Source organism: Argentina silus, assembly GCF_951799395.1.
Source record: "Argentina silus genome assembly, chromosome: 7".
NCBI classification, from domain to species: Eukaryota; Metazoa; Chordata; class Actinopteri; order Argentiniformes; family Argentinidae; genus Argentina; species Argentina silus.
The window spans coordinates 12,158,368-12,167,669 of NC_139661.1; positions in this window are offsets into that span (position 1 = coordinate 12,158,368).

Sequence of the window (9,302 nt, forward strand, 5' to 3'; positions counted from 1 at the left end):
TCCTCTTTTTCAGTTTGTAGGGTTGAGCTGACCTCAGAAACTATGATCTATTTACATGTGAATGATCCTAAAGGATGAGGCTGTGATGAAGACTAGCCATAACACGTTGTGTGCATGCTTTTGCAGTGTAGCCTAACTTGTTGCTCTGTTGTCTTTTGAGTGTCTGTACCATGCATGTGTATACCTTTACGACCCATTGCATCCTATTTTTGGTCACTCAGTATTTTTTGTTTGTTTCACACTGCCCCCTCGAGTACCTGTTTAGCTTTGATTGTAATGATCTCAGCCTCAAATAGAGAATTGTTACAGTAATAATGTTGGATACTGTCCCACAGAAGGCTATCACCTCTACTACTGTATTTAGGGATAGTTTGATAGCTTTAAGATCCAGTTCTGCAGAGCCTGGGAATCAACTGCTCCAAACATATATCTCTCTCATGAATGATAATTATTCCCTGTTGATACTTTGTTACAGTATTAGGGAAACAGCTGTTGCACAATTATAACTGAGATCATACAGTAATAGATGAGCCCAAGCATATGGTGTCCCCCGTGTGTGTGTGTGTGTGTGTGTGTGTGTGTGTGTGTGTGTGTGTGTGTGTGTGTGTGTGTGTGTGTGTGTGTGTGTGTGTGTGTCTGTGTATCTGTGTGTCTGTGTGTGTGTCTGTGTGTGTGTCTGTGTCTGTGTCTGTGTCTGTGTCTGTGTCTGTGTCTGTGTGAGAGAGATATGGAAAATACATTTCAATGTATGTGTTATGAGGCAGTATGTGAAAGCTTATGCACCCTTTTCTGGGTCAAAAATATTTCTCATCCGTTGCTGATTATACTAACCTGCCCAATATGGTGCAAAGCAATTGACCAGAACCGTATACATTTAAATACATCATTCACAAAAACAGTTTTTGCTCTGTACTATTTTGTTAACAGTAATTTCATGGCGTGGGACCAGTCTCTCCAGTGCATGCAAATCACTGACCTGAGCTTGGTGTGTCACTGTGTAAATATTTAAGTGCCGCAGCAGCACGGGGGTGTGGCAGGCCTATCTGACCCACTTTGACACTATTCACCAAAGTCACTTTTGCCTCTGAGTACACATGCTCATGTACCCTGCAGATTAGATTTCCTAATGAAGGACGTGCTATAAATAATACAACACTGCACATACACAACAATAGCTTGGCTCCGCATGGAGAGAGGTTTCTAGACAGTTTCTCCCTGGGAAATGTTTGATGGAGGATTTTGGAAAGTTTGGCATTTTTCCTGGGTTGGCTTGGACATGTTGTTCTTTAGGACATTGGGAAACATCAGACAGGAAGAGGATTTAATTTAAAACATTTGTTTGTTTATTCACTGTCCTGTCTTTCACCTCACACTTGCTAGTTTCGTTAGGGCACGGTAACTTGTTTTATGTGGTATACTGTTTTATGTACTTGTTACTGTACTAGTTTAGCTATAATCCAGTCACTCCCTTTCTACATCCCCTTCTCAATTGAAGGAATAGCTGTGATATCTATGGATTTCTCTATACCATCAAAGAGATCCCTGCCTTACAAACAATAATACAAAGCACCTGCAAATATATTAACCCCAGTGCTTCACCCGGATTTAATATTTTGAGGGATATACTGTATATATTTTCGTAATTCATAAAACAAATATTTTCTTGAGAGTTGAATGCAGCTGAATAAGAAGTGATTTATCAACTAATTAAGCCTTAGTAAATTGAGGTGCCAGTGATAGTTTTGTAGGAGCAGGAGAGGGGACATAGTTTTCATAGTCAAATATAGACAGAATCATGTTAGAGGGCCTTATTCCATAATACTAAAGATTAGAAGATCACTTAATAACACTGACTGTCATGAAATACCAGTACAGCACTAAAAATATACCATACTAGAAGCAGAAAGCAAGAGTACAGTAGGTTACACAGGAAACACACTCTAGGACAATGAGAGGTGGAACAGGGACACAGAAGCAATTTGTTAGCAGTCAACAGAGACCGACACACCTGCTCTCCATGTCAAAGCAAGTCCTTTTTAATTTGTTCTACATGGTAGAACCCATAATTACAAAACTAGAGTTCCTGGGTGATGAATAAAGGGTATGACTATGGAATGTGTGAGGTGAGAACCTCCTCTGCATGCTAAGAAGAGCAACAGGAAACCTTCCTTGAACAGCTCCTCTTTCTAGTAGGAATTAGAGAAATACTCACAATGGCCTGATTATGAGCTTTGCTGGGCTCTTTCGATGTTGAGGCTCCCATTGCTATCATAGCTTATTATCAAGGCTATCCTCATGCAGAGCTGATATTGGTCTTATCTAATACACCTGGATGTAAATCTCTAAACAACTTTCAACTTATGAAACTACAGTCTATTTGACAATATAAAAAATGGGCTGGAATGTATATGGATCTGAATGTGGACACTATTGTTATGATGACTGCTCTCTCTACCATACTACAGTACATGTGCTTACAGACTTGCCATCCAGAGCTAGTTATAAGCATTATGATCTAATGCAGTGGTCTCTTTGTCAGATGTTGCTGAGCGGTCAGTCAGTTATTTGGCACCTCCAATGAAAGTGGTGGATCCTTAACTGTAATAATCTGTTTCACTTCCGCTGAGCTGAGCCCCCTGAGGAGCTATGTCAGCTGTTTTGTCATTGGAGCAATTTGCTTCGGCGCTTGCCCCTGCCAAGTCCTCTTTTCAGCTCTGGCTCTCTTAGTTTAGATTTGACGCAGAGGGGCCTGAACCTTTCTCTTACAAGACGTGTAGCATTCTGAATTACCAAGGATCTCAGAGCGGTTCAAGCTAATTATGGAGCACTGCCCCCTCAAGTAATGTCCTTCTTGATATAGGACAGAGAGAAAACTACGGAAGGGACTGTCAGTCCCATTGGTCACAAACATTTTCGCAGCCAGCCAGCCAAACATGCATGCACACATGCACACACACACACACACACACACACACACACACACACACACACACACACACACACACACACACACACACACACACAGAGGCAGGCAGAAAGAGGCATCTTCTTCACTGGAGTGCTGCATCCAATCAATGAAAATCAATATGATAAAAAAAAAGCTTTCTCTCAAGTACAGCCAGTAATAGTCCCATTATCCTCAATAACACAAAGCACAAGTAATGAATCCCTGCTATAGGTGGAAGCTGGGGTAGAGCCACACGAATCACACCCTTACAAGGTGTGGTCTTTAGTCTTCCTTCTTCAAAAATCTGTCATATGCACTGTGTAAGGCGCTGTGTAACCTACTGTACATGTGAACATCTATACTTTGCAAAACGAATGTAATGTTGCTATTAGAGTGCATAATCGGTATCAACCAAATGCAAACCTATATAGGCTATTCTTTTGAAAGCAGTTATAAAGTCTATTACCTCTCTGGAGAAGATGTGAATCCTAAACAACTTGCCCAGTGCTGAGTGTAACCTATGTTGTTTGAATTACAGAAGCCCAACAAAGCTACTGTAGCAGCAGTCAAAACTGAGTGTGCTGAAAAACCCTGTCAGTGCATAGGTCAGATTTTGAGGTATGGTGCTCAATCTTTTTTGGCTGTTGACAATTCAAAATATCTAACTTAAAACATAGTTTTTTGTATTGAATTTCCAGGCTTTTTAACGGTCCATATTTTACAACCAACCATAATAAGTCTATGCAACTAACCTACCGGGATGAGGCGATCACAACAATAACACCTGATGCTACTCCAACAACAAATGACCCCAATTCCCCTTCTCTTACAGTTAAAAAAAAATCTGGCACGCAAAATACACCGCAGGGAACAACTGACAAAACATCTCTTCTGGTGAGTGTGAAGCCTGAGGTTGCAGTTGCAACTAGGTATTACATTATATTGCAAGCTAGCGTCCTGAGGGGTAGCCATATTGTTATTGTTGATGCTGCGAGGCAGTGTCATGTGTGTGTGTGTGTGTGTGTGTGTGTGTGTATGTGTGTGTGTGTGTGTGTGTGTATGTGTGTGTGTGTGTGTGTGTATGTGTGTGTGTGTGTGTGTGTGTGTGTGTGCGTGCATGCATGCATGCATAAGCATGTGTCTGTGTGTGTGTATGTGAGACAGAGAGAGAGAGAGAGACAGAGAGAGAGAGAGAGAGACAGAGAGAGAGAGAGAGAGAGAGAGAGACAGAGAGAGAGAGAGAGAGAGAGAGAGAGAGAGAGAGAGAGAGTTCAATTTATCACTAGGCTGAAAGCCAAGCCAAATTAAATGGGCAGCTTCAACATGATATTGATAACTAACAGTAGCAACAACAGCAGTAGACAAACAGTGATAACCTAGCTGTAGCACCATGGGAAGACTGCACAGACTCACAGTTATTTTTACGAGAAGCTCTAAACCATAAGGGAAAATTAGAAAACGTATGAACAGTTTTATAATTTTGCCTACATTTATAGCTCTTTCATGTATTGTAACCTGAGAGACCACTGCTAGCATCAACTTCCAACTATAGTTCAGGCGGCAGTTGTCAGAGAAACATATTAGTTAGCCGACAGCAGGTACTGTAGTAGATAGATTTGACAGTTCATTCGGATTAGCGTTGAAAATATTCCCATTGACATAACATGTTAAGGTGAAATCGCAAAGATGGATTTTAATGAAACCTGCCACACATGTAATCTTCTAGACATACGGCTGCTTCATGTAAGTACCACATTTTCTAGTGGGCTCTCGCTGTAAACAGAGTTGTATTTTTTGGAGTGTTTGCCCGCAAAAAATGCTGATAAAAAAATGCTAAATTTTCACACAATCTGTTTGAATGAAAACGGCCGAACAGATCTTTGTGATATTTGGCCTATATTTAGTCTGTCACCACTCAAGAACTAAACAACACAATGCAACAATCCTAAAAATGATAACTGTATAATTCATTTGACACCTAACTTGAATTGCCAATTGACTTAACCTCTTCTTAACGGAAACCAGACCGATGTATTCTGCATCACAGACTTCCCTCAGTAACTCTACTCTGCAGGATAAGAGATATTTTAAATGTGAATGTGTTTTTCAATGACAGGAAGTGTGAAAAACAATGAGCTGATGGGTAGCCAGCCATCTAATCTAATGCGTAGCCAGGGACGTAACAGAGCCAACCCAGTGTGGAGACCAGGTTTGAAGAACTCTCACTTTGGCCCCTGGAACTCCATTCTCTAACTGAGTCATTTCTCTGATTCTGTTCCGTCTTGCTCTTTGAAATGTTCCATTTGTGCACATCTCATTTCTCAGACACAATATCCCTTCCTGCAAACCATAGGAATGAAATGCAAAACATAGATAAGAAATATTGGTGATTTACATATAGATATGTACACTATTCATAAGCAAATTATTTCTCTAAAACCTTTGACATTGTATTTCAGAAACCCATGGCCATTGTTTAAATATTTTTTTCCTAAAGTAGAGACCAGATTGCTACAGTAGCTAAGGGCTTTGTTTGTATATAAATATGCATAATCTTTCCTTTATTGCTCTCTCTCTCTCTCTCTGAATTTCTCTGTAATAATGACAGCCAAATGACATAGAAACAGTAGCTGATGTTTACAAAGTAAAAAAAAATGTTTCTTCTTATTTTACTTTAAGCTAGATTTTTTTTCTGAATTTCCGACAAAGACATAAAAACTGTCAGCACTGAGATGTCTAAGTGAGGAACCATAAATTTCACCACGGTGTGACCTCATTTCCCCTAGCATTAACTCTTCAGCCGTCTCTTTACCCATCATCGGCCACTCTGCCTGCATGCTTTACCTCTTATGCTCTCAAGCCTCACATTATGCAGTCTGTCGTCCGGCCAGACCAGATTCATGAATATAATCGCAGAGCACAATCAGGGCTCATTTCTCTCCCCTGGCTTGGTTGAGTGTGCTCTGCCCTCGTCTTGTTTTCCTCTCTGCCCTGAAATCCGCATCAGGTTCCGGTCCTGTCAATTAGAATGCCATTTAGATTGCATTTTATAGTAACTTGAGTATTCTCTTTGCATCAAAGCATTCTTGGAAATGCATTAGCTCAGACCCATTAAATAGATTAGAAGGAGCAGAAATGCATTAGACTATAGGCTCCCCAACAGAAATCTCCTTACCTGATATCCAGCTCAACAATGCAGATTAAATGAAAGGATATTTGAAATATGGGATCATGAGTGGATTGTAATCATGTGTAGTGGTAACCTTTGGTGCCCAGCAATCGCATTAATCTTAAAAGAAAATGATGTATCTCTGTAGTTAATGCACTTTTACTGTATATTGTATATACCTCCAGCACCAATTAAACAACAATTGAAGAAATCAATTGATGTAACAGTTCCATATCTAATGACTTATCCACTGCCTTATTTGTCAGCCATGCCAGAAATATGTGCAAAGCATCACAGATTTTAGGCCCACTATTTGTGCAATGCTTTTTGCAAAATATTGGCATAATGACCTCCTTTGCACAACAAGCATCATTTTGAACCCAGAGTACCGTCACATTTACTACAGATAAAACTATTTGCACCAACTCTCTGTATTGACTGACACAGTCATTAATTAGAGAAGATAATTAGCTTGTTATCTAAATAGCTGCAGGTTATTTACAGGGCCCCCATCTAGCACAGTATGCATGCTATTTGTAGTCCCCAGAACTATTGTTCTTGTTCTTTGAACAGTGCTATACCTGACACTCACTGTGACTCTGTGACCCTCTAGTGGAAAAAAACACTGTTGATTTACATGTACGACATCCACTCTCCTCCTGTGGTGTTAGTCTCGTTCTTGCCCCCAGTGCGATGAAGCCATGTGGCGTGCCCCGAATGCGAGCAGGCTCCAAAACCCTGGCAATGCTGGCAAGGTTTCACTGGACTAAAGGGATGGAGTCTTTGCCAAAGGGTTTTTCCAGTGAGTGAGGGGAATGAATAGTGACACGGTTTGGCCTGGCCATAAATGTGTGTGTGTCTGAGGCTTGGAAAACTACTGAGGCAGACTATGAGTAACGGATGTGGACTGTTAAAAATTAACCAGAACAGGAGAGGATTTTTGATAACATTATTCAAAACAGATCCAACTACAAAAAGGTGTTTATCACAGTATTTCTGCAAAAACATAACATAAAAAAACATAAATAACTGTAGGAGGGTGAAACACAGGGTGATAAAAGAAGAAAACATCATCACAAGGGTGTTTGAAATCTTGATTCCTTTGATCTCTCTTATTATGGACATTAGAGTACTTTTTATTATGATTATTCTCATTGTTACTTTGGCTTAAGTATAGCACTTTTTCTTGCCAATGTTTTGTAAAAAAAAACAAAAAAACCTTGATGGCCTTTGTAATGAATCCCTCTGCTAATCAAATATCTATTTAGCACAGAAATGTCATAATCAGTGATTAATTTTTGCATGATTTGACCTTAGTTTAACCTGTGAATAATTCTCGCACGCACGCACGCACGCACACACACCCATACACACACTATTTCCCTGTTAACACCCTGGAGGACTAGTACTGGCAGTGTGCCAGCAGTCATAAGCGCAGATGGGTCAACATGGCTCTGTGTTAAATCTTTACATTAACAAGCTTTATGAACCCAGGCAAGGGAGGGAAGGGAAAACCCTCACAATACTTGAATTTCTTGCTCTATAATGCCAGTCTTGCTATGCTGTCACTTTGTTGGAGTAAAAACAAAGAAATGTTGTGTTTCCTAGCTACATCTGTGTGAAATAGTTAGTTCATATATGTCAGATTTGTTAGGGTGTCAGATTGGAAACTGCCAACACATACACTATTTCAGAGCTACCATGTTGTCACTGTCACGAGGGGCAGACAAGCAGAGGCCTAACTACCTGTTTTAATGCAGCAATCTTAGGGAGGACAGATCATACAGTATGCAGGGGGAGAACTCATCTGGAAAGGAGGCCTTCAAAGTCTCACAGGCTTGATGGGCTGGAAATGAATCATGGCACAGCAGTCAGGTTCAGTGGCATGACCTGGTTCAACCCTGCTGCACGGTTACAGTCCTTGTATCCTCATCTCTTAGTGGAGGAGAGGAGAGTAGGGAAGGAGCGGAGAGGAGAGGAGAGGAGAGGAGAGGAGAGGAGAGGAGAGGAGAGCAGAGCAGAGGAGAGGAGAATATGGAATGGTATCTTATGGCATGGTATGGGATATAATAAATAAATAATAAATTGTGGAGAAGGTACTTGAATGAGGGAACTTGACTGAGAAGAACAGGGTACAGGAGAGGGACTAAAGCATTGTGTTTTATTAGCCAAGGACAATGCAGGTCCTGTTTCCTAAACTGACGTTTATTTTATATTCCAACATTCCAAAATGTACCAACTGAAAACTTAAAACTAAACTAAAGATTGTTCTGTTGGAAAAAGCTTGAGTTCTAACATTTCACAAAATCATTTCACGTAAGAGTGATTTGAGGCTGCTTCCCCTTAATATGTAATAAACTATTCAAAATGAAAATGTTCCCATAGGCTCTAATATGACGAGATTCGTGAGATGGCTGTAAACAAGATTATTGGTGTTTGAGTGGCAATTCACAGTTAATTTTACAGGAACAGAATATTTAGCGAAACATTTGAAATTCCCCTTTCCTTGCAGTCTGGGGAATTCAAAGCTGAGGAAATAAAAAGGATTTTGCACATCTTGGCACATCCCTTGCCCACCAATGGAATACAAATAGCAAAACAGCAGATACAGTCTTTACCATAATAACAGTCTCACTGTTATCTTGTTTACCACACTTGCAGGCTGTCTGCCGCTGAAACCCAGCAACAGAGTTTAATCTAGTGATCAAAGAGCCGATTTAGGACGCTGCTACCTGCATTCCCAATGACAAGGTACATCAGAGCCTGAAATCAAACGCTGCCTGGTAGACACACCTTGGTTGCTCCCATTATCACATACTGGATTAAGACGGAATATCTGTTAAATGCACTCTCACGTCTAAAAAAATTGGACAGTCTGCGTTAAAACATGGAATTGCAAAGCAGGTTGGCATTTGGATAAAGGAAAATAAACCAATAAGACACAGACTTAAATTCTATGAATCATGCAGCTACAGTAGGCCTATGACAATCCAATATGGCTTTTCCCATCTTAATCCTGTTATTGCAATCAGAAATATCTGCTGACACTTTGAGAAGTTAATTAGTGACACAGTTCCCGGGAGAGACCCTGGCTCATGGGGGATTTCTGCATGTAATCAGAAAGTGAGCTGAGCACATTATCCTAGTCCTGCCCGTGTATGGTTGGTTGTATGGTGTTCAGATTAT